We start from the raw sequence: 26,468 nt of genomic DNA on the forward strand, positions 1-26,468 counted from the left end.
GGTACCGGCTCTCACACAGAGTGAGTTTTAACAACTCAATGGGTAGATGTAAGACCACTACACCCTCTTCTCTCTCACTAACTACAAACCACTAACAACTAACCCACTGTCCTAAACAGACAGCCCAGATGGCTGAAGTATGTGCTCAGGACAGCGTGCTTGAACCTTAATTGGATATAAGCACGAAAATAAGTTGAAATGAAATGAAATGACTGTATGACTATTTTTGTTTATTTTTGTCAAATGTGTCAAAAGGTCACCGAAAGCACCCAAAACAACATTTTTGATTTTAACTTGATTTTTGTGCCCACACTCAATTAAAGTTCAAGCACGCTATCCTGTTTACACATTTCGGGTATCTAGGCTGTATCGTCGGAATAATGGGTGATTAACGGTTAGTTGTTAGCGGTTAGTGAAAGAAAGGTCAATGCCTTGACCTCTGACCTCCCAAATGTATTGTTATAGAAATAATGAGGTAAAACCGTTGAACTGCTATGCTAAAGTTTGTTTCGTTTAACGACACCACTAGAGCACATTAATTAATTAATTAATTATCGGCTATTAGATGTCAAATATTTGACAATTCTGATTTGTAATCTTCAGTTAAAGTTTGTTTTGTTTAGCGATACCACTAGAGAACATTGATTTATTAGCTCTATAAAGATCCCTTGCTGTTGGGGGGGGGGGGGGGGGCAATAGTCCAGTGGTAAAGCGCTTTGCTTGATGCGCAGTCGGTTTGGGATCGATCCCCGTCGGTGGGCCCATTGGGCTATTTTTCGTTCCATCCAGTGCACCACGACTGGTATATCATATGTTGTGGTATGTGCTATCCTGTCTGTGAATAGTGCATATAAAAGATCCCTTGCTGCTAATCGAAAATAGTAGCCCATGAAATGGCGACAGCAGGTTTCCTCTCTCAATATCTGTGTGGTCCTTAACCATATGTCCGACGCCATATAACCGTAAATAAAATGTGTTGTGTGCTTCGTTAAATAAAAGATTTCCTTCCTCACCTTGCTGTTGATGGGGGAAAAAATTTAGCGGGTTTCTTTTACGGACCATGTGTCGGAATTATCAAGTGTTTGACATTCAATAGCCGATGATTAATTAATCAATGTGCTCCAGTGGTGTTTGCGAATAAATACCATTTTCTTAACTTCCTTGAAAAAGAAGGGGCTTATTCAAAGACGTGGACCTATTTCTAATGAAATATGTTGCAAGGAAAGAAATAGTGTGTAAAAATCGCGATGTACAAAATTAACGACTTCTCTCTCATTAACCAACCACTGACAACTAACCACTAACCCTCTGTCCTGTGTGTGCCCAGGATAGCGTGCTTGAACTTTAATAGGATATAAGCTTGAAAATAAGCATAAACAAACAACAAAGAAATAAGCAATGCTATTTTATTTTAAAGCGTGTAGGGGTGTCAAAACCCCCACTGTCCATGGGCAATATTGATTCCTCGGTTCGCCCTAATGGACAGTCGGAAAAAAGAAATAGTGTACGACACATCTACATCTCGAACAATTGACCAGAAATAATGAGACTCGATCTAAATGAATTATGTTAATAAGATGTCACAGCAGGAGAAATTAATTAGAAATAGACGACGCGAATTTACATATTGGTATCTACATTTGCCCTGTCGCCGAGTATTTACATATCTGGCAGATATATTAATAGAGCTAGTTAAAGTATGTTTTGTTCAACGACATCACTAGATCACATTGATTAACTAATTATCGGCTATTACATGTCAGACATTTCATAATTCTGACGCAAAGTCCTGCCACTAAAAATTCAAGCACAAATCAGCTCGCCACCTCCCCCACCTCCTTGCTCCACTGCAAATCCCAGCTTGCCCCCTGCAAAAATTAGCTTGATCCAAGCAAACATCAGCTTGCACCCCCTACAAACATCTGTTTGCTCCCCTGCAAATATCAGCTTACTTAAGGACCACACAGATATTGAGAGAGGAAACCCGCTGTCGCCACTTCATGGGCTACTCTTTTCGATTAGCAGCAAGGGATCTTTTATATGCACCATCCCACAGACAAGATAGTATATACCACGGCGTTTGTTACACCAGTCGTGGAGTACTGGCTAGAACGAGAAATAGCCCAATGGGTCCACCGACGGGGATCGATCGTAGACCGACCGAGCATCAAGCGAACGCTTTACCACAGGGCCACGTCCCGCCCAGTTATTAGAAAGAAGTCGAAGAAGCGGCCTTACATCTATCCACTGAACGAAGGAGAGGTTTAATTTAACGACGCACTCTTTATTTACGGTTATATGACGCCGGACATATGGTTAATGACCAGACAGATATTGAGAGAGGAAACCCGCTATCGCCACTTCATGGGAATGAATGAATGAATGAATCTTTAACGACACCTCAGCACGAAAAATACATCGGCTATTTGGTGTCAAACTAAGGTAATGCAAACAAATACGGTGATGATCAACATCAATATAAAAATTCAAGATTTAAATAAAAACAGTGTAAAGAACTGTGCAAAAATACAGATATCACAGATAGATACCGACGTTTACTCAAAATTTCAATTTTGTGCTGTATTGGCCATTCTCAAAGAGAATGTTACACCCCTGCACCACGGTGAGGTTACAGCACGCGAAAGGGCCACTTCATGGGTTACTCTTTTCGATTAGCAGCAAGGGATCTTTTATATGCACCATCCCACAGACAGGATAACACATACCACGGACTGTAATATATCAGTCGTGGTGCACTACATACTGAATCATGAGACTCGCTCTGGATGGAAGCCGGTATCGGGCTACGAACTCAATAACTGCCAGGAAATCCGATGACTCTACCACAACACCACCGAGGCCTGTGAATATAAAAAGCACTCAAATAATTAAATTTATATGAATTAGATTTTTTTAAATTTAATTTTTTAATTTTTAATTTTTAATTTTTAAAAATGTTTTTTTTTAATTTGCCACGTGATAATAATCACTACATATGACATGACAACAAACATACACATCTTACGTCACATAATATCAATCAAATTCATAACATTCATCGTTACTACACACTTGCATCAAGATATGGCAGAATTAAGGAGCGAAAAATCTCTCTCTGGGCCATTAATTGACGTGTTAAACGTGGTAATTGAACACCTTGTCGCGAGATAAGCAACTGATTGCCATCGCTATTTCGACGATTACCACAAAACGCGGGGCCCGTCTCCGTGTCACTTCTCCCCATAAAGTCTTTAGTGGAACCCGCGGGCTCACAGCTGCCACCCGAAATCCCCATCAAGCGGAAAGATTTTATCTCGAGGAACATGTATTAGCCGCATATGCCGCCACTTTATGCCTTAAATATGGCGCACATCCTTTCCTAATGTGACAGGCAAGGGGCATAAATATTGCGTATTATAGAGTCGTAATGACAGAATGGGGCAGATTTCGTTAAGCGGACGTAGTCGTGAAAAATCGTGAACGGACCACCCGCTGAGAGGCTTGTTTTTGAGAGACGTCGTGATAGTTGTCGTTTTTTTGTTGTTGTTATTGTCATCTTCGTTGTTTCCTTGTTGTCGTCGTCGTTGTTGTCATTGTCGTCGTAATCATCATCGTCGTTGTTGTCGTCGTAATCGTCGTTGTCGTCGTAGTTGTCGTCGTCGTAGTTGTCGTCGTCGTCATTGTCGTCGTTGTCATCGTAGTTGTTGTCGTCGTCATTGTCATCGTTGTTGTCGTCGTTGTCGTCATTGTTGTTGTTATCGTCATTGTCGTCGTTGTTGTCGAAGTTTTTATCGGCATTGTTGTTGTTGTCGTCGTTGTTGCTGTTGAAAACTTCGGCTTTTCCACGTAATAATTATTCAGGTCTCATAAATGCACCTTCCTGATAAAATCATTTATTAAATTTTGTTTTGAAATGGAAAACATTAAACCTACAACTATATGCCGATAAAAAAAAAAAATATAACCAAATAATTCAACTAACTAAATCAACTTGCAGCAAAAGTCAACAAGCTGATCCTGCAGTGGACCCCTTCACACTGTAATGTACCAGACAATGAAAAGGCAGACCAACTGGCCAAGGATGGTTCCAATGAATAACAAGACCAAACACCATCCTCATACAAAGAAATTCAAGCAATAATTAAGCACTCCCTAAAGAAAAAAAAAATAGCAAAGCGAACACCCAAACGTCAATCCAACAGACCTCATCAACAACCTCAGTCGAGTGGAACAAGTTACAATCTTCACACTGCGCACAGGACACTGTAAACTGCGGTCCCACCTTGCCAGAATTAAACTTATAACTTCTCCAATCTGTCCCTGTGAACAAGCCACAGAAACTGTTTAACACATCCTACAATACTGCCAACAATACAGGCAATTCAGAGATGCTCACTGGCCAACACCGAAAAACACGGCAAATAAACTTTATGGAGACCAGGAATCCCTATGTGTCACTGTGAGATTCATCCTGGCAGCAAATATCTCTCTCTCTCTGACATCATTACAAGAAGGAACGAAAAGAAGAGAAGAAGAAGATTCAATTTAATTCAAGAATTTTTATTTTATTATTATTATTATTATTTTTATGATCTTTATAGGTAGTACTAAACCAAATAACTTCCGGCTGGGTCAAAGTTTGAGGTGCACCCAACTTTTGATAGAGAAGTGAACACCACAAGTCCTGTGATTGGTTATAAATGTGAGTGTGTTGGTTGTAAAAAAAATTAGTTTCATGTGGGCTAAAAATGTATGCAATTTTATTTCATCTAGTACCACTGTGTCAAGTAGCCTTGTGCTTGGAACATGTATGGGGTACCTGTAAAAAAAAGTACTCAAATTTTGTTCGGAACTAGGGTAGTCATAGACGCTACCCGTTATCTCAGAAATGAGCAGCTTGACACCCACTTTTTTGTGATTCATTTTAAGGGTGAGGGGTGGTAGTATTTATATCCATGGCGTCTGTGTCGATTGATACGTTGCATGTAGGAGTTTTAGCCACATATGTTACTATTGTCGTCTATGGGATTTGATTTGGTAGTATACACCCTAGAAGACGACCGGCGGAATTGGAGTTGAGGGCAACACTCCGTAACGTTATGCCAGACGGATGTTGCCGACACGTTTGCTGTCGTTGTGCAACTCTTCTGCATCTGGGGGACTATCTAGTTGCCAAGGTCAGGTCAGGTCATAGGGCTTTACGCGCACATTCAGAAGAAGCTGTTGTAGCGCACGCCTGTCCTGGGCACAAGAGCCGGCTTCTCTGTCCAGGACAGGACCAACAGTCAGCTTACTACATATTGCGGATTAGCTCAGGGAATAGAATAATCGCCAGATTCGTTCCATAAATTTCGTATGGAAGAGAGTGAGTGAAAGAGAGAGAGAGAGAGAGAGAGAGAGAGAGAGAGAGAGAGAGAGAGAGAGAGAGAGAGAGAGAGAGAGAGAGAGAGAGAGAGAGAGAGAGAGAGAGAGAGAGAGAGAGAGAGAGAGAGAGAGAGAGAGAGAGTGAGAGAGTGAGTGAGAGAGAGAGAGAGAGAGAGAGAGAGAGAGAGAGAGAGAGAGAGAGAGAGAATGAGAGAGTGAGTGAGAGAGAGAGAGTGAGAGTGAGAGTGAGAGAGATAGAGATAGAGATAGAGATAGAAATAGAGATAGATAGATAGATAAATAGACAGAGAGAGAGAGAGAGAGAGAGAGAGAGAGAGAGAGAGAGAGAGAGAGAGAGAGAGAGAATGAGAGAGTGAGTGAGAGAGAGAGAGAGAGTGAGAGTGAGAGAGATAGAGATAGAGATAGAAATAGAGATAGATAGATAGATAAATAGACAGAGAGAGACAGAGAGAGAGAGAGAGAGAGAGAGAGAGAGAGAGAGAGAGAGAGAGAGAGAGAGAGAGAGAGAGAGAGAGAGAGAGAGAGAGATCCAAATATCTTTGTGGTGGTCTTCATCCGTTACAGCTTTTATGGAGTTCACTATTTATTATACTGAATGTCAGATTTTAATATAACAGTAACTCTAGTTACAATATCGTAACTCCAGCAATGAGCAGCATTACGTAATATTGGTGTCACTAGCACAATGGTGGACTCATTCGGAAACAAGAGGGTTGTTTATATTAATTAAATACATCAGTCTCGGAAACAGATAAACGTCTGTTAATTACACGTTCTTAATTCTGTTGTACTCACTGGCGATGAAATTACCCCAAATGAAACCTGTCGAATGATTAGTCACAATGGCTAGCGATTCGGCCCTACAAGAAACCGTGAAATCGACACCGGTCAATTTCATCGCCACCTTGTCCATTTCGTCATGTTAACGGTGCACTTGGTGGTCATTGCTGACTAATTGACCAAATAAACATGGCTGACAAATGCCGTAAATGCAGACACTGCAATTATACGGGTGCGGATGGGAAATTTGTAAGGTTGTCGTAATTATGGATGACGTCATCGAAATAAGAGTATGCAGCTTTAACAACTGGGCGGTTACTCCGCAGTGTTGTGTTGAGTCATAGAACATTGCGTCATTCGTAATAAACGATGCCACGAATGACTGGGACGAGCATGGCACGTTAATAGTTTGACTAGGTTAACAACCAATATCGTAATGTCAATTGGCGGTGAATGGGTTAAATGAAAAATAAAAGAATGGAGAAGTGATGTTATATATATGGGCGATGAAGGCAAAACGTGGGCGTCGGAAGATCCTGCTACTGGGGCAGCCAGTTATTAAGAAGATTGTTTTGTTTAACGACACCACTAGAGCACATTGATCTATTAATCATCGGCTATTGGATTTTAAACATATGGTCATTTTGACAGTCATAGAGACGAAACCCGCTACATTTTCCCATTAGTAGCAAGGCATCTTTTATACGCATCATCCCATATACAGGATAGCACATACCACGGCCTTTGATATACCAGTCGTGACCCACTTGTTGGAACGAAAAGTTATTAAATGCTATATACTACTTGTGGTGCACTGGTTGGAACGAGAAATAGTCCAATGGGCCCACCGACAGGGATCGAGCCCAAATCGACCACGCATCAAGCGAACGCTTTACTATTTTCCCGACCCATCCAGTGCACCACGACTGGTATATCAAAGGCCGTAGTCTACGTTGTCCTGTCTGTCTATAAAAGATCCCTTGCTGCTAATTGAAAATGTAGCGGGTTTCTTCCAAGACTATATGTTAGAATCCAACAGCCGATGGTTAATAAATCAATGCGCTCTAGTGATATCGTTAAACAGAACAACTTTAAAGTTTGGTTCATACATGCGAATGTAGTGAGTAGGTATTTCACTGAACTCCATGCTTGCTGTGGTAAAGAGACAAAATAAGATATATATATATATATATATATATATCTGTGTGTGTGTGTGTGTGTGTGTGTGTGTGTGTGTGTGTGTGTGTGTGTGTGGTGTGATATATATATAGAAAGATAGATATATAGAGAGATAGATACATAGATAGATAGATTAATTGATTTGTTGATAGACTGAATGAGAGAAACACAGATAGACAGATAGATAAGCAGAAAAATAAATAAATAAGTAAATAGATAAACAAATAAATAAATAATTAAATTAATAATTTTTTAAAATAAAAACCAAAATAAATAAATGGATAAATAAATAAATAAATGGATAAATAAATAAATAAATAATCACACAAATAAATAAATACATTCTCACTATGTGTGAACCTCATATTTCGTTTTATCCTGTCTGTGCAAATTCATGGCAAAAACATTCAAAACAACATTTAAAATTATTATAAACAAAATGTATTTCAGTAGTAAAGTTCAAACTCCCTCAAAGGGTGTTTTTTTTTCAGCTTCAAATATTACAGTCTACCATCCATGACTTTAAAACAAAAATGTATCAATATCAAATATTACCAACAAATACGTTTATATACTTGTATATTGATTCCAGTGATTCTAACTTAGTCATCTGCACCTAGAAACATCGCAACACCTGTTTTATGATTGCCCAAGGTCGGTGAACGGTGGGAAAGTGTAGAGAAATGGTTTCCGTGAAACAAATGAACTTGTTCATCTCAATAGAAGCATTGTTCTGTTTGGTAGTAGTTATACAAAACATGAATTTCGTGGGTTGATAAACTCTGCAATGTTCTATGTGCAGAAATCCCAATTTTGAGCAACCGCAATTTGAAGTTTTGACGAGCCATGTCTGTTACTACTAGAACTTTGTAATTATCTTGGAGGCAAGCGTTCGCTTGATGTGCGTTCGGTTTGGGATAGATCTCCGCCATTGGGCCCACTGGGCTATTTCTCGTTCCAGCCAGTGCTCCACGACTGGTATATCAAAGGCCGTAGTATGTGTCATCATGTCTGTGGGATGTTGCATATAAAAAATTTCTTGCTACTAATGGTCAAAATGTAGCGGGTTTCCTCTTTAAGACTGTATCTTAAAATTAACGTATGTTTGACATCTAATGGCCGATGATTAATAAACCAATGTGCTCTAGTGATGTCGTTAAACATAACAAAACTTTTTGTAATTGTCTTAAAACTATTTTCTCTTAATAAATCATATTCGTTGACGATTTATTGTGTAACTATTATTTTTTTACCATATAAGCAAGATAACTCGTGACGTCACTAAGACAAACAAATTAATTTGTACATTAAAGGGACATTCCTGAGTTTGCTGCAATTTTTAAGATGTTATCGACTAACAGAGACTTTTTAACGATTCTGATTACATATCAAATATATTTTTCTGTATAAGATATTAGTGGCTATATATTAAACGTGTTTCTGGTCGTTCTAGGTTAAATTTCACTTTAGTTCCAAAACATCTTTTTTTCGTACGTACGAAATTATTCGAAGACAAAATCCAGTTTGGGCTTCTTACAAATATTAAGAAAGAAGTGTTTTATTTAACGACGCACTCAACACATTTTATTTACGGTTATATGGCGTCAGACATATGATTAAAGATCACACAGATTTTGAAAGGAAACCCGCTGTCGCCACTACATGGGCTACTCTTCCTATCAGCAGCAAGGGATCTTTTATTTGCGCTTCCCACAGGCAGGATAGTACAAATCATGGCCTTTGTTGAACCAGTTATGGATCACTGGTCGGTGCAAGTGGTTTACACCTACCCATTGAGCCTTGCGGAGCACTCACTCAGGGTTTGGAGTGGGTATCTGGATTAAAAATCCCATGCCTCGACTGGGATCCGAACCCAGTACCTACCAGCCTGTAGACCGATGGCCTGCCACGACGCCACCGAGGCCGGTCAAATATTAAGACGACCAGAAACACATTGAAATACAGACACTGATATTCTAAACAAGAAAATATATTTAATATGTAAGTTTAATCGTAGAAATATTTTATTAGTCGGAAACATCTTACAATGCAGCAAACTCAGGAATGTACCTTTAATAATTTCGATTACTATCATTTTATCACTATGTTCAGTATTTGTAGTAGATACGACAGTAGTCTAAAATTGGTAGATTAATGCATAGAAAAATCGTTATGAGAACACACACATTAGACCACTGACTAAACATATTAATGCATTGATGATTTTTAATAGACATAAAAACTATTCGAATTTAAACTGCACCACCGAGAGAACACGCTCTTGGCCAATACCGATGCACTTTAGAGACAATCTATGGGGAACCAAATGTGAACTGATCAACACCACACAGTTCATCAGGAACATACAAATCCTGATCTAAATTAAGAGCCGTAACCAACAGTGTTTGAACGCAGAAGAATAATAATTTAGTTTGTTATGTTCTTTGTCACATTTGTTTTCTTACTTTTATTTTTCTTTTGATTTCAAACGGTTTGTTTTTTTCAGTTTAAATGCATATTGTCACAGACCACTGACCTATTAAATGGCCTAACAAAGTATTACGTGAAACATGTGTATTTGATTTGTCCCTAAATGTACTTTATTCAACAATCTACGTAACCATCATACTCCACTTATTAATGATATTTTGTAAAAAAAAAAAAATTATGGTAATGGTCCATAATTTAAAAATTAATATTGCCAAGAGGATTGACATGGACTTCACTACATCGTGGTTTAGTTAAGGTGATTCGATAGCCAGACTTGGTTTCCAAACATTGATACAATTTTCATTTATTATCCACTTTTGGAGAAATGAGGTCTTTAAATCCGTGACAGTATGCCTTTAAATTGATAAATATTATATGAACCCACTGACCCTATGTGTCTGTGTTTCACAAACAATCTAGTTACTGAAATTGCACACTTACGCGATCACGTTTTTTAAAAACCAAAAGTATGTTATTGACATTTTGTCACTGATGCTTGTTTACTTCTCTCAGCGTAGCACATTGCAAGTGCATGTACACATGGCGCTGAAAGTCGATATATATTTTTTTCTGATACCAACAAGCATGTGCTTTGTCAATAACCCCATCTGACTTTGCCATTTCCTCGCCGTCCAATTCTATAACCATTAAAGCTTATTTACGATTTTGATGCGAAAAATCAAGTCTTTTAACAGAAAATGCTGATGGATTGCAAACATGTCGATTGGCCTAAAACTATGTAATAGGTATACCACGGAAATCGGTTCCCCAGGCGGCCATTAACATCTCTTTAGGTGGTGAAATGAGCGCCATTTCAAAGCCACTGGTTAACCACACTCACATTTCGTATCTTGTAACTCGAGGCGAAAGCTAAACAGATCAGACACGGTGCGCTCCTAGAACCTACCTCATTAGTGTATTTGCTATCAGCCGTACGGCGGCCTCGGTGACGTGGTTGTCAAGCCACAGGGCGTTAAGGCTGGTAGGTATTGGGTTCGCTTCCCGGTACCGGCTCCAACAAAGAGCAAGTCTTAGCGGCTTAATGTGGAGACGTAAAACCACTACACTGAACTCTCTGGTTAAGCACTTTAACAAGAAGTTTGTTTAGTTTAACGACACCACTAGAGCACATTGATTTATTAATCATCTGCTATTGGATGTCAAACATTTGGCAATTTGGACATATAATCTTCGAGAGGAAAACTGCTACATTTTGTCATTAGTAGTAAGGGATTTTATATGTGCACCATCCCACTGACAGGATAGCACATACCACGGCCTTTGATATACCAATCGTGGTGCACCTTAACCACTGCCCTGGAACGACAGCACAGACAGTCGATGTGTGTGCCCAGGCCAGCGTGCTTGAATCATAACTGGTGAAAATCATGTAGTATTGACCTTCGAGTTGCTGATTTCGTTGGTGTAGTGGGTAACCCGTCAGCGTTAAGGCTGGTAGTTACTGGGTTCGCACCCCGGTACCAGCTTCCACAGACAGCGAGTTTTAACGACTGGATGGGGATGTGTCAGACCACTAACCATTCATTCATGTATTTATTTATTTATTTATTTATTTATTTATTTATTTATTATTTATTTATTATTTATTTATTTTTCTATTATTTATTTATTTATTTATTTATTTATTTATTTTTAATTCGAATTTGATTTATATATATATATTTTCAAAGAAGTCTTTTATTTTTATATTATACACATTACATTAGTACAAACAATTGTAAATAATAATAATAATAAATTGTATACAGCGGACAATTGTACAGTAATGATTCGAGGCCACCCGCCTTGACATTGCTCTTGTTTCTGGGGACAATAAATAAAATACAACAACAACAACAAAACAAACAAACACCTGTCTTAGGACAGACAGCTCAGATAACTGATGTGTGTGCCCATGACAACGTGATTGAACCTTCATTGGATATAAGCATGGAAATCAAGCTATGTTGACCTCACAATGTTTGGGACGGAGGACCTTGGTGGTGTGGTGGTTAAGCCATTAGTTTTAAGACTGGTAGGTACTGTGTTCGCATCCCGACACCACTACAGCACATTGATCCATTCATCATCATCTATTGGATGTGAAACATTTGGTAATTCTGATATATAGCCTGAGAGAGAAAACCTGCTACATTTTTTCATTAGTAACAAGGGATATTTTATATGCATAATCCCACAGACAGGAAAGCACATGCCACGGCATTTGACCAGTTGTGGTGCATTGGTTGGAACGAGAAAAACCAAATCAGTTGAATTTTGGCGCTTCAAGTTAAACAGAATTACCACAACGGGAACTTAAGTCGTCGGACGTTGGCGTCGCTCGCTGTTGTTGATTCATTTATTCATTTCAACTTATTTTCGTGCTTATATCCAATTAAGGTTCAAGCACGCTGTCCTAGGCACACACTTCAGCTATCTGGGCTGTCTGTCCAGGACAGTGGGTTAGTTGTTAGTTGTTAGTGAGAGAGTAGAAGGTGTAGTGGCCTTACACCTACCCATTGAGTACTTAAGAACTCGCTCTGGGTTGGAGCCGTTACCAGGCTGCGAACCCTGTACCTACCAGGCTGTACTCCGATGGCTTAACCAAGACATCACGGAGGCCGGTCCGCTGTTTTTGAAACGCTGGGATTTGGTACAAGAGGAGACAATCCGTAATCACGTGACATTAGCAGATGTAGGTGGCGTGATGACATTTTTTTTGTTTTTATCCGCGTGGTACGTTCCGTAATTACGCCTGCACACGAAACGTTGTCGGAAGTGAAAGGACGCTGGACGCCCCAGGGCAGAAAGCGGATCCGGCGATTAAACTGCACGTGAGAATGATCTTCCGCACGTGAAAACTGGCGTGTCGTCGGCCAATTACTCTCGGGGAAACACGGCAGACGTAAACGCCTCTTTTCCCGCCTTTACTTTCATTCGCGATTTTAGTCGCTGATAAATGTTTGGTTCTGCTTTTGTTAAGAATAAAATATAACCTCGTATTTTTTTATTTATTTTTTTGCTGACAATGAATCTTTGTATCAGTCAGTCAGTCATTCAATCAATCAACCAATCAGTCAATCAGTCAATCAGTCAACCAATCAGTCAGTCAGTCAGTCAATCAGCCAGCCAGCCAGCCAACCAACCAACCAATCAACCACCAACCAACCAACCAACCAAGCAACCAATCAATCAACCAGCCAATCAGCCAGCCAGTCAGTCAGTCAGTCAATCAATACACATTGATTAATTAATCATCGGCTATTGGATGTCAAACATTTGGTATTTCTGACTCGTAGTCATCAGAGGAAACCCGCTACATTTTTTCTCATTGCAGCAAGGGATCTTTTATATGCACTTTCCCACAGACGGGAAAGCAGATACCGCTGCCTTGACTAGTTGTGGTGCACTGGCTGGAATGAGAACAAACCCAATCAGTTGAATGTATCCACCGAGGTGGTTCGATCCTACGACGCAAGCACCTCAAACGAGCACTCAACCGACTGACCTAAATCCCGCCCATATTGTAAAAAAAACCCAACAAAAAACTACTAAATAGGGACGGTATAAAATGCATAGCCAATGCATGTTAAACGACATATAACATTCCTATACTAAAGTTTGTTGTGTTTAACGACACCACTAGAGAACATTGATTAATTAATCATCAGCTATTGGATGTCAAATATTTAGTAATTTTGGACACAGAGTCTTAGATGAAACCCCTACATTTTACCATTAGCAGCAAGGGATCTTTTATATTTCCCCTCAGACAGGGCAGCACTGGTTGGAACGTGAAAAGACCCAGTCAGAAAAAGTGTCTACTGAGGTGGTTCGATCCTGCGACGTAAGCACTTCAAGAGAGCACTCTACTGATTGAGTTAGATTTTGTCCTCCCCCCCCCCCCCCACACCCCCCACCCCCCATCTCAATTCTATACGATGAATATGGATTTTAAATCGCAGATATATTCGTTTAGAGAATGATTTTTTTATTTTTATAATATATAATTTCATGAATGTATTCACATTGTTGTCAATAATTACAAGTACTGTATTTGTGATATCTTTTTGTACTGGCCCTATTTTAATTTGGCATTTTGTAGTTATAAATACTGAAATTTATTCACATTAATATGATGCTTAATTTTTTTTAAAGACTAGAAACTAAAAATATAATTATGATGTTTTTTTCTGTATACCCTGCAACATTATTAAAACAGTGGCGTAGCAATACATCTTCACTGTATTTTCTATTTGTTTATTCTCTCTCTCTCTCTCTCTTCTCTCTCTCTCTCTCTCTCTCTCTCTCTCTCTCTCTCTCTCTCTCTCTCTCTCTCTCTCTCTCTCTCTCTGTTTGTCTCTCTGTTTGTCTCTCTCTCCTCTCTGTTTTTTCTCTTCTCTCTCTTCTCATTCTCTCCTCTCTCCTCTCTCTCTCTCTCTCCTGTTTGTCCGTCTCTCTCTCCCCTCTCGTCTGTGTCTCTTCCTCTCTCTCTCTCCTCTGTCTGTCTCTCTCTCTCCTCTGTCTGTCTCTCTCTCTCTCTCTCTCTCTCTCTCTCTCTCTCTCTCTCTCTCTCTCTCTCTCTCTCTCTCTCTCTCTCTCCCTCTCTGTGTGTTTGTGTGTGTGTGTTGTACTTTAAGAGTGTGTCATTTTCAGGTTCTTTCCCTTTTTTTGTTTATTTGTTTGTTTTATTTTGTTTTGCTTCTTCTACTCTTTTCTTTTTGTGATTGTGTTTTTCTCTTTTCTTTTTAAAAAATATTTTCCACGTGTTTGCGTGATATAGTTTTTATTTATTTATTTGCTTGCTTGTTTGTTTCATTCATCGCTACTGCTTTATTTTCCTTTTTGATATCAAATATTAATGGGACCCAGCAAAAGTGGCCGTTATGGTAGGTGACCGTTTTATACAGGTAAAATAAAACCACACCTGAAATGGTTTACTTGACAGGCTACGATTAAACTGGAATAAATAAAGAAGGAAATGCATTGGGAGGGATTTATGGTGGCCATAATGACTAGGTGGCCGTTGTATACAGGTGGCCGTTAGACCAGTCTCGACTGTAGTTTATACTACTGCACTGACCAATCAAACAAAAGCTTTATGACAGTGTCCCACACAAGATTAAACATTTTCCTGCGACTGTTCTTCAGTTTTTAGCTGTAACGATCAGTTAATACTTTTTTTTTCTTCTTTTCTTTTCTTTTCGTTTCTTAATATTGAATAGCTTCTATGTCGATTTCTGTGTAATCAACAAGCTCAGAGATATTCATAATGGCCGCCCGCTGCTTGCCATTGTTTGGCGCGCTTTTCGTGATCTGTTTGTGTAAAATGGTGGGCGGAGTGATCTCGCACGCGCACTTGCTTTGTTACTAGGTCAAAAAGCAATATTTAAATTGAATAGGAATCTTTGTACTTACTGGTTTGTAGAATTTTAGTGGCATTTGTGAAATCATTATATTGACTACAACAGACAGACAGATCGGAAAAAGAAAAGAAAACAAAAACAACGTGTGCGACTATCAGAAAAGGGTTAAAGTATGTTGTCATGGGCATGGGATTCCGTAGTTTTTGCTCATCTAGGAGAGAAAAAAAAGGAGGAACGTGAAGTGAAGAAAAAAAGGAGGAAAGAAAAAATAATGAGTGCGTGGATGAAGGCTATTGAATGGATGGATGGATGGATGGTTGAATGGATGGATGGATGAATGGATGAATGGATGAATGGATGGATAAATGGGTGGATAGATGGATGGATGAATGAATGAATGAATAAATGGATGGATGGATGGATGGATGGATGGATTGACGGATGGATGGAATGGAATGGATGGATGGATGGATGGAGGGAGGGAGGGAGGGAAGCAGGGAGGGAAGCAGGGAGGGAGGCAGGGAGGGATGGAAGGAGGGAGGGAGGGAGGAACGGAGGGATAGAGGTAGGGAGGGATGGATGGATGAATGGATGCATGGGTTTTGGAAGAATGGGTGGATCGATGGATAGAAGGATGGATGGATGGAAGGAAGGAAGGAAGAAATTAAAGAAGAAAGGATGGATGACTGGATAGATGAATGGGTGGTTGGATTCGGTTAGGTTTGGGTGGGTGAATGGATATAATAATGAATGAATGAATGGATTAATCAGTGAATAGATGGATGGATGGATGAAAAGGAAAGGGAAGGTAGAGAGAAACAAGCGTGATGTTTTTGTTAAAGATATAGTGGGTTTTTTGTTGTTTTGCTTGTTATTTATTTATTTAATTATTTTTCTTTCACTAACTTTAATAACGCAAACACAAGAGATATCAAAGCGTATTGGTAACAATGCCAGCTTTAGGTAATGGAGTCTGATCTCTTTAATACGGGACAAGCCGAGCCTTAATTATACAGTCCGAACACTCGTTATTCTCCGTTATTCTTCGCCAGTCTCTACTCACGCAATCGTTTGCAATAATAAAAAGTGAAAGTGGAAATGCTTGAAAGCCAAATGTGGAAATTGCTGGGTGAAGATAATTTCAGATGGAAGTTATTGCGTCTGGGTTTTTTCATTACTGTCATTAATGATTTCTTGTCGTTGTTTTGGGGCTTTGGGGAAAAGCATACACGCTATCAGCTGATTAAAATATACACGCTACTACATCTTATTTTGTCTTTTCAACATGTTCAAAGTTAAAGTTAAACTTTTGGTTTGTTTAATGACACCAGTAGAGCACATTGATGTATTAATCATCTGCTATTGGATGTCAAACATTTAGTAATTTTGGCATATAGTTGTAAATTGGAAACCCGCTACATTTGTTTTCTATTAGTAGCAAGGAATCTTACATATATGCTTCATCCCACAGACAGGATAGCACGTACGACGGCCTTTGATCTACCAGTCGTGGTGCACTGGCTGGAACGAGAAATAGCCCACTGGGCCAACCGACGGGGACCGATCCCAGACCGACCGCGCATCAAGCGAGCGCTTTTCCACTGGGCTTGTTAAGTTAACTATGGATTAGTTAAATATTTCTTTTCATTATGTATTTTTGCATGAATATAAATTAAAGTTCGGATTTATTAAAATGATATATCTTTTAAATTACTGTTTGTTTTGATTCAGTATGTAGTTTAAAAAAAAAAAAAAAAATTATTGGTTAAGCTAATTAATGTTTAGACTGGCACCAGTATCGTTCGAATTATTCTTTTGTTGTATCAACGTTGTAGAACGACCAAAACTATTTATTCAGTTTTATTTTCAATTATAGCATTTTGACTGGAACAACATGCTCATGAAAATCGAACGCTATTCATAATCATAAACATTATGACATTTACATAAAATATACTGAACAGCAGCAACAACAATGGACAAAAAAACCCATACTAGTATATTGATGTAAATGTCAAAATGGGCCAAATGTTTATCAGGCATTTATAATTCCAACAGATGGGATACTAATGGGATTTAAACTGAATAATTTTAAATAAATTAAAGCTATATTAATATTCGCGTTTCTTTTGTTGTGCAGTATATATTAAAACAAACGAGCGCGCTCGTCCACTATTTTGTCAAATGCGTATTCGACTTTGCATTGTGAAGAGATACTGCCATGGCCCGGTTTGTTTTGTTGTTTTTTGTTGTTGTTTTAGTTGAGGTTTTCTCTTTTGTTTTTTGTTTTTGTTATTATTATTGTAGTGTGTATGTGCGTGTGTGTGTGTGTGTGTGTGTGTGTGTGTGTGTGTCTCTCTCTCTCTCCTCTCCCGGTTCTCTCCTCTCTCTCGTCTCTCTCTCTCTCTCTCCCTCCACCTCCCTAACCTCGTACCTCCCTCTCCCTCATCTCCTCTCTCATCTCTCTCTCTCTCTCCTTCTCTCTCTCTCTCTCTCTCTCTCTCTCTCTCTCTCTCTCTCTCTCTTTCTCCCAGTTCTCTCTCCCTCATCTCTCGCCTCATCTCTCTCTCTCTCTTCTCTCTCTCTCTCTCTCTCTCCTCTCTCTCTCTCTCTCTCTCTCTCTCTCTCCCCTCCCCTCTCCTCTCTCTCTCTCTCCCTATCTCTCTCTCTCCTTCCACTCTCTCTCTCTCTCTCTCTCTCTCTCTCTCTCTCTCTCTCTCTCTCTCTCTCTCTCTCTCTCTCTCTCTCTCTCTCTCTCTCTCTCTCTCTCTCTGTCTCTGTCTCTGCCTCTGTTAAATAAAGCATTTTCTTAAAGGGATAGTAAACTCAATGAGATTTATGTGTTGGAAAGATGCATACCCGGATCACTAACACATATTTACACTTTAAGAAATGAAAAACGCGTAATTTTGAGGTTAATAAAAACAAAAAAAATCCCACGTGATTATTCCTGCTAACTGGGGGAGAAATTGTATAATTAATTCGTACTAACATTTCTCACTGTTAAATTGCAATATATTCACATGATGCAAGTAACAACAAAAGGTACTTTATTTTGAAAACGCCCAACCCAGTAATCAATGGCTTTATGACGTAAACAATAGATTTTCCTTATCTACTGTATAAGATGGATTTTGAAAACTATATGAAGTCTGTGCTGTTAAACGGACACATCCTAGTTTTTAAACACTAAGGCATAATTTTCACTATTAAAGCCGTTTATGATCACTGAAATCAAACATTACTTATATTGTATTCTTTAGATTATCCATGTTCGTGGAACCGAAGTGTTTCTGGTCATCCTGGTGTTTCTAATATCAAACAATGCATTTTTCACACTTTTAAAAACGCACATGCTTCTGGGAAGTAGCGGTTTATTGATTCGAGTTCCAGTCTATTTTCAAGGATACTTCCCGTTTTTACGTCACAGACTCTTTTTTCACTCTATTGTAACTTTATCCAAAATGAGTTACAGGTTGATAATCCCAACTGCAGATCACCTGTCGATTCTACGACCGATCACATCTCGGGTGAATGGTAAAGATGTGTTCGTCCTCGTTGATAAATATTAAATATTAATAGACAAATACACGAATGAACGAACCCTTTGTGTTGAAGAAGAATAAGAAGAAACAAACACTTTGAACCTTGACTGCTTGAATACGATAACAATAATATATAATATGGTTTTCTTGTAGACAGCATATGGGTTTAACAATATTCCACAGAAATGGCGGACCACTCAGTTTTTATGGCTATGATTATATGCTGAAAGACTTTGGCAAACGTTTCAGCCGACAATTATTAAATTTTAATCGACCCACGGTCTAGGCGGCAAGTAGCTCAGTGGGCGACTTCAAAGATGATTGTGACCGTGTTCTTAAACACTATCTTGAAAACAAATATTCATAATCAATATTCTACAGTTTAGGCGTTCTACTTGTATTTGCGCGCGCGCGCGCGCGTGTGTGTGTGTATGTGTGCATAAGCGTACGAGACAGGGCGAGGGTGAGGCCAGAGAAGCAACTGATCCCCTAGTGCTGGAACAAAACCTTAAATTCAAGAAAAAATTATACAGATATTCGGCCAAAATGTGCTAACCTGTGCACATTGATTTATTAATCATCGGCTATTGGATGTCAAACATTTGGTAATTTTGACATATAGTTTTAGAGAAAAAAACACGCTACATGTTTCCGTTAGTAGCAAGGGATATTTTATATGCACTATCCCACAGACAGGACAGCACATACCACGGCCTTTGGTATACCAGACGTGGTGCACTGGCTGAAACTAGAAACAGCCTAGTGGGCGCACCGACGGAGATCGATCCTAGACCGACCGCGCATCAAGCGAGCGCTTTACCACTGGGCTACGTTCCACCCCTGTTCTTTTATATGTACTTTCCTAAGGTCAGGAGAGCACATACCATGGTATTTGATGTACTAATCATGGGGTAGTGGTTGGGGAAAAAAACTATTAGAGAATGGGTCCACCAAGGGGATTCGATCCTAGATCCATGCACCTCTAGCATCCGAGCTAAATACCTTCCCATGAATCGAAAAGAAAAGAAATATCTTATGTGTTTTAGGATTCTTTTTTATTGTCAAGACCAAATATCGAAATAAACCGCTCCGAAAAATATCCTCTTATTTTTTTCTTACTCGTAGGATGTTCGTTTTAATTACTTTTTATTTTGTAATATTAATCTATTATTTTATTTTTATATATACAATTTCTATATTAGGGTTAGGGTTTTGCATTATGGTTAGGTCAGGTTAGTTGGTCTGAATAAAGGAGTGGTACCAATGTCAGGGGTCGCGGGTCACGGGTCGCGGGTCACGGGTCACGGGTCATGGTCAGAATCAGGATTAGGATTTGTTGGTCTGAATATAGGATTGGGATCAACGTCAGGGTTCAGGGATTCAGGGTCAGGATTAGGATTTGGCTTTAGCTAGGATTACTTGGTAATAATACAGGGTCTTAATCTTTAGCTAGGATTACTTGGTAATAAGACAAAGGTCTTAATTTTTAGTGGGAACAAGAAAGATTACAAAAAGGTATTTTACCTTGGAAAATCAAAGCTTGATAACGTAGAAAGTTACAAATATCTTGGTATTATATTTCACAAATCGAATAGATTTACTAAGGCAAGAAACATGTTATATACACAAGTACAAAAGGCTATGTTTTTTATTCTACGACAAGTCACAATATTTCTATCCAGTGCCAACTAAAATTATTTGACTGCATGGTTTTACCAGTCCTATTATATGGCAGCGAAATATGGGGTTTTGAAAATTTATCATTAACTGAAAAATTATGTAACCAGTTTATAAAATTGTTATTACCTATAAGAAAATCTACACCATTGTATATATTATATGGAGAACTTGGACGTTACCCGGTATATATTACCGTAAAAATAAGAATGATCATTTTCTGGTATCGACTAATTACTGGAAAACAGTCCAAGTTGTCATTATTGGTGTACACATTATTACTGAATGATGTTAATAATAACTTTTATAATCACAAATGGATTATGTATGTTAAATCTGTTTTAGATGATATTGGTTGTACATATATATGGTTATCACAATGCAATGCTATTACTAGTGCTTCCATGTTGAAAAAGTATATTAATACAAAGCTTACGGATCAATACTTACAATCATGGTATACTTATATTGATAACTCATCCAAAGCTTCAAATTATAAATTATTTAAAAATACTGTTGAATTTGAGACATATATCACAATTATAGAGAGAAAACATTGGTGTCCATTATTACGCTTCAGATTATCAAACCATAATCTTCCAATTGAAACGGGCAGATGGAAAAATGTACCACTACAAAATAGAATATGTCCATTGTGTAATAATTACGATATCGGAGATGAGTTTCATTATATATTTACATGTTTGTTTTTTAAGAATGAAAGAAAGCGTTACTTACCATCTTTCTGTCAGTCTAAACCAAATATATATAAATTTTATAAATTATTCAACTCTAAGAAAGCTGGTGTCCTTAGAAAACTTTGTATATTTTGTAATCTAATTATGAATACTTTCAAATCCTCTGGCTGATATTCTGTGTATTTTTTGTATCTATTAATATGTATTTATTGTGTTTATGTACACCCACCATCTTGTTACAATTATATTGACTGCTGTATGTATATATATCCTCATATGCCGTAGACTACAGCCTGAGTGTAAAGTTCAATTCAGTTCAGTTCAGTTCAGTTAGGGTTTGGTTTTAGTTAGGATTGTTGGTCCGAATGAAGGGTCACAGTTAAGAATGAGTCAGGGTTACGGTTTGTATAATATAGTTTGTCTGAAACTTCTATGATAGTCACAGTTTCGCAAAGCATTGCTTGCATCTCACTTGTTTTATGTCAGTTACGACCCATGACTGCGACCCCCCCCCCCCCCACCACCACCACCCCACCCACCACCCACCACCCTCCTCGGGTACTAAGCTTTGTAACCTCTTGAGCTTGATGTCACTACAGTTCGCAACCACAGTGTTGGTATTCGAATATTGTAATAAAGGGCGGGATCTTGCTTAGTCGGCAGAGGTTTCGCCTGAGGTGCTCGCCTTGTAGGATCGAACCCCATCAGGGGACCCGTTCTCTGATTCCGTCCCAACCACAACCCCACGACTGGTATATCAAAACTGTGGTATGCGGAAGTGTATATAAAAGATCCCTTTGCTACTAATGGAAAAAAAAGTTGCTGGTTTCTTCTCGAAGACTATATGTTAAAAAATATCAAATGTTTGACATACAATAGCCGATGACTAATAAATAAATCAATGTGCTCTAGTGGTGTCGTTAAACAAAACAAACTTTAACTTTTAACGGTATATTGTAATAATGATGATATTTCATTTTATTTCAATTTCCAGGGTGAATAATGCATTTTTTTTATCAATCAATACGGAAAGTATCGATCTTAAACGAAAATAATAACCTGTTTACCCTATCGATCGGCCTTCGTTTTAACGGCAACCTTTTTAAAAGAGACTGCATTACCGACTCTTTAAACAATTGAAAAGAATCGCTAGCCTTTAGCCAATTTCCAAACAGTGTTAATTGTTTTTATTCCTTTTTTTTTGTGAAGAGCAATCAATTGCAGTTACATTTCACCCACTCAGCTAAGCGTGGTTTTCCTCTTTAATGATCCAACAATTTCAAAGCGAGAGGTGCTTCGGAAATTGTTTTTATAGCTCAAAACTCCGGTTTTTCAGCGAAGGGCATTATATGATCCACGGTCCATTTGTCGTTGTGAATGGTTTTTCCGCAGATAATCGGACCGTCCCTGCGCCATTTATAATTCTTGCTGATGTTCATCTGCATACGGGCTCTCATATTTTGTCAATGGATTTTAAATAAACAACACGATCCGATATTAGGTGCTATCCAACAACAGGTCAGGCCTCAGTAGTTTGGCTGACATTCGAGGTTTTTGGCTGACATTTTATTTTAGTCATCGATTCGGTTGCATGCTAAGAATAGCATCAAAGAGGTGATGGTTTAAGTCATCGTTTTCAACCTGGTATACTGAAATCCATTAGAAAAGCATCACCAGGCTTGAAAAAGCGGCCCGCAAAACGCGAAAAGCAGTCAATTTTTACGACCTATCCCGTGAAAAAAACAAATTCACCTGCTAAAATTACCAAAAAAATCCCAGGTCATTTTTTCAAGAGATAGAAACAAAGAAAGAAATGCTTTATTTAACGACGCACTCAACACATTTTATTTACGGTTATATGACGTATAGTTAATTCCAGAGACAGATGTATGTACGATCATCTCACCTTCTATTTAGCTGAGTCTATGCTCGCGATTCTATTACATTTTAATTTTATAATGCTCTAAAATACATTCCAGAGGTCCTAACGTTTAAACTCTCCACTCATCCTGTGGTGTATTATTTCCAGCAGGCCATATTTTTTCTTAGCGGGCCATATTTGTTTTGGCCTGATATTAAAAAACAAAACAACAACAAACAACAACAACAGAAAAAAACCCCAAAAACAAACAAACAAACAAACCAACAAAAAAAAAAAAAACAAAAAAAAAAAAAAAAAAAAAAAAAAAAAAACAACAGTGGGCAATATTTGATTTTCAATTTCGAGCCCTGATCACGAGTTTGTTATTGGTATGGTGTATACCAGTATATGCTCCAACCCAGGGAGATGCTTTATGGATGATACATATAATTATGTTAAAATCTGTGGTATGTGTCACCCGTCTCTTGAAAAATTTATAAAAATATCCTTTGTTGTTTCGTATTAAAAGTAAACAAGTGCCAATAACAGGTGTCTTCTCTCTTTTACCCCCTCCACCCCCTATCCCCTTCCTCCACCCTCTGAAAAAGCTATTTCAGGTCAGATACGCTCCTCCTGACATATGAGAAAGAAACGTAAGAAAAAAAAATCAAGAAAGAAAAAAGGATAAAGGAAGAAAGGGTTATTGTATTTAATAAAATAAAAATAATAAATAAATAAATAAATAAATAAATAAAAACAAAAACAGCAAAAACACAACACACATTTATTCTCCTTTATGCTTTATTTCTAGAAATCTTTTGCCTAAAACTCAAATTCATATCCGTCGAATACAAAAAAACAATCCCAAAACCCAAACACCCCCCCCCCTGCTGTGCGCATGCGCAACGATGGCGTGCCCCTGGGGATTTCCAAATCTACAATAATCCATCGCATATATATTTCATCAAGCAGGTGTTCGACCCGCAACGATCTGCACTTTTAATCCAATCAAATAACACCTCACAGATAGGTAATTCGTTTTTTATTCCAATAGTCGAGATATTTTTGTCGAGATGTATTCCTCTTGTGTAAATTCCCAAGACATTAAGTGCCGTCGAAAGAGATTGATAGCTGCTTCACTTAAGCCAATGATAACGGCGCTCGTGACGTAACAATGGTTACGGACATACGACGTCCGTAACGCTGCGGATTGTGTGTGCTGATGTGATTGACATTATAATAATGCTGTGCACTACAGTTTGGGTCTACTACACAGATGTCATCTGCCATTGAAACCCATGTTAAATTACCCAACTCCAAATGAAGATTGCCAATAGAACGGGTTCTCGTTGGCACTAACAACATACAACATTGCGAACATACATTATATAAGCATTTATTTTCGCTCCAAAATTGAGAACATTTCCGTCTCAGTTTTTTGCTATATGACCGCATCTGGCTGTAGTACCAGTCCTAACAGGTGGTGCATTAACCGATTCACTCTGGCTGTCTCTTGCTCTATGCATATGTCCCAATGCACAATATTACAAAATAACATGGACAAAATACAGCCAAAAGGCTTACCATTAAACATACATATTGTTTTAATTCATCACCATTTCCTAGAAGTGAATATGTGGACCATAACATGTGCTACAATTAGGAACTATAGTGGACCGTGATGAATGAACTCTCACCCGGAAGTCAACTGTGTAGTGAGACCTTATTTGATATTGGAAAATGTTATCGGACTCGGCGGTGTCGTGGTTAAGTCATTGGACATAAAGTTGGTAGGTACTTGGTTCGCAGCCCGGTACCGGGTCCAACCCAGAGCGAGTTTTATAGTTCTTTTGTTTGTAATAAAATTAAAGTTTGTTTTTGTTTAACGACACCACTGGAGCACATTGATTTATTAATCATCTGCTATCAGATGTCAAATATTTTGTAATTCTGATATATAATAGTTTTAGACAGGAAACCCACTAAATTTGTTTCAGTTAGTAGCTAGGGATCTTCCCCACAGACAAGACAGTACATACCACGGCCTTTGGTATACCAGTTGTGGTGCATTGTTTGAGACCGGGTGGGGGCGGACCCAGTCAGAGAATGGGTTCGCTGAGGTGGTTCGACCATACGACGGAAGCATCTTAGGCACCCGCTCTACAGACTGAGTTAGATCCCACCCCTTTGTTTTTGATAATGGTTTACGGCTAGTTATGTTGCAAGAGTTCTTGCGATCGGTTATTAGTAATTGTGGTGTCCAGGGCCCATATTTTCGAAGCAATCTTAGCCTACGAAATCGTAAAATTATCGTAAGCTATGACGTCACTATGGCGTGTTCTGTAGTGACGTCACACCCTACGATGGTTTTACTATTTCGTAGTACTAAGAGAGCTTCGAAAATATGGGCCCAGGGCCCATTCCACGAAGCGATCTTTGCACTAAGATCACTTAATCTGCTTAAAGTAGTTATGAACTTAAGGTGGTCTTAATTTGGTAACAACGTTCAAAATAGTTAGCAAATACTGTCTCGGTGGCGTCGTGGTTACGCCGTCGGAAATAAGGCTGGTAGGTACAGGGTTCGCAGCCCGGTACCGGCTCCCACCCAGAGCTAGTTTGAACGACTCAATGAGTAGGTGTAAGGCCACTACACCCTCTTCTCTCTCACTAACCACTAACAATCAACAACTAACCCACTGTCCTGGACAGACAGCCCAGATAGCTGAGATGTGTGCCCAGGACAGCGTGCTTGAACCTTAATTGAATATAAGCACGAAAATAAGTTGAAATGAAATGAAGTGAGCAAATGTTTTGGGTGGGGTTTTTTTATTGTTTTTTTTTATTATTATTTTTTTTACCAGTGTCCTACCACACTGGCATATCAAAGATCGTGGTACGTGCTGTCCAATCTGTGGGCATATAAAACACCCATTGTTGTTAATGAAAAACAAATTAGCGAGGGTTTTTTTATCTTCTGAGGACTATGTGTTAGACGTTTGGCACGCAGTAACCGATGATTAATAAATCAATGTGATCTAGTTGTGTCGTTATACAAAACAAATTTTTGTTGTTATTGCAGTTATCAGCTCTCATCTCAGTGATGGTATTGTCAAACAAGGAAAGGTGTTGAGAGTACATGCAGAAATTAAAAAGTTATCCTGAGAAACATGAAGAATATCTTATAAAAAGACTATGTCAGAATTACCAAATGTTTCAAAGCAGTAGCGGATAGTCTATTAATCATTGTGCTCTAGTGGAGTTGTTAATCAAAACAAAGTTTTAGTAAACCATGTTATGGGATACAGAGGCAAGACTGCATCTTTAATTTTTAAAATTAATTTGCACATTTTTATATCTTTATTTACTTTAAATATTTACCAGCCACAATTAAAAATTCATTAGCCCAACTTTAAGTAAATACAATTTTACTAATAGCAATAATCGGATATTTCACCTAAAGAGGGAGATAGATCTTAAAACTCTTTAG

This window comes from Gigantopelta aegis, chromosome 1 (genome assembly GCF_016097555.1).
Source record: "Gigantopelta aegis isolate Gae_Host chromosome 1, Gae_host_genome, whole genome shotgun sequence".
NCBI lineage: Eukaryota > Metazoa > Mollusca > Gastropoda > Neomphalida > Peltospiridae > Gigantopelta > Gigantopelta aegis.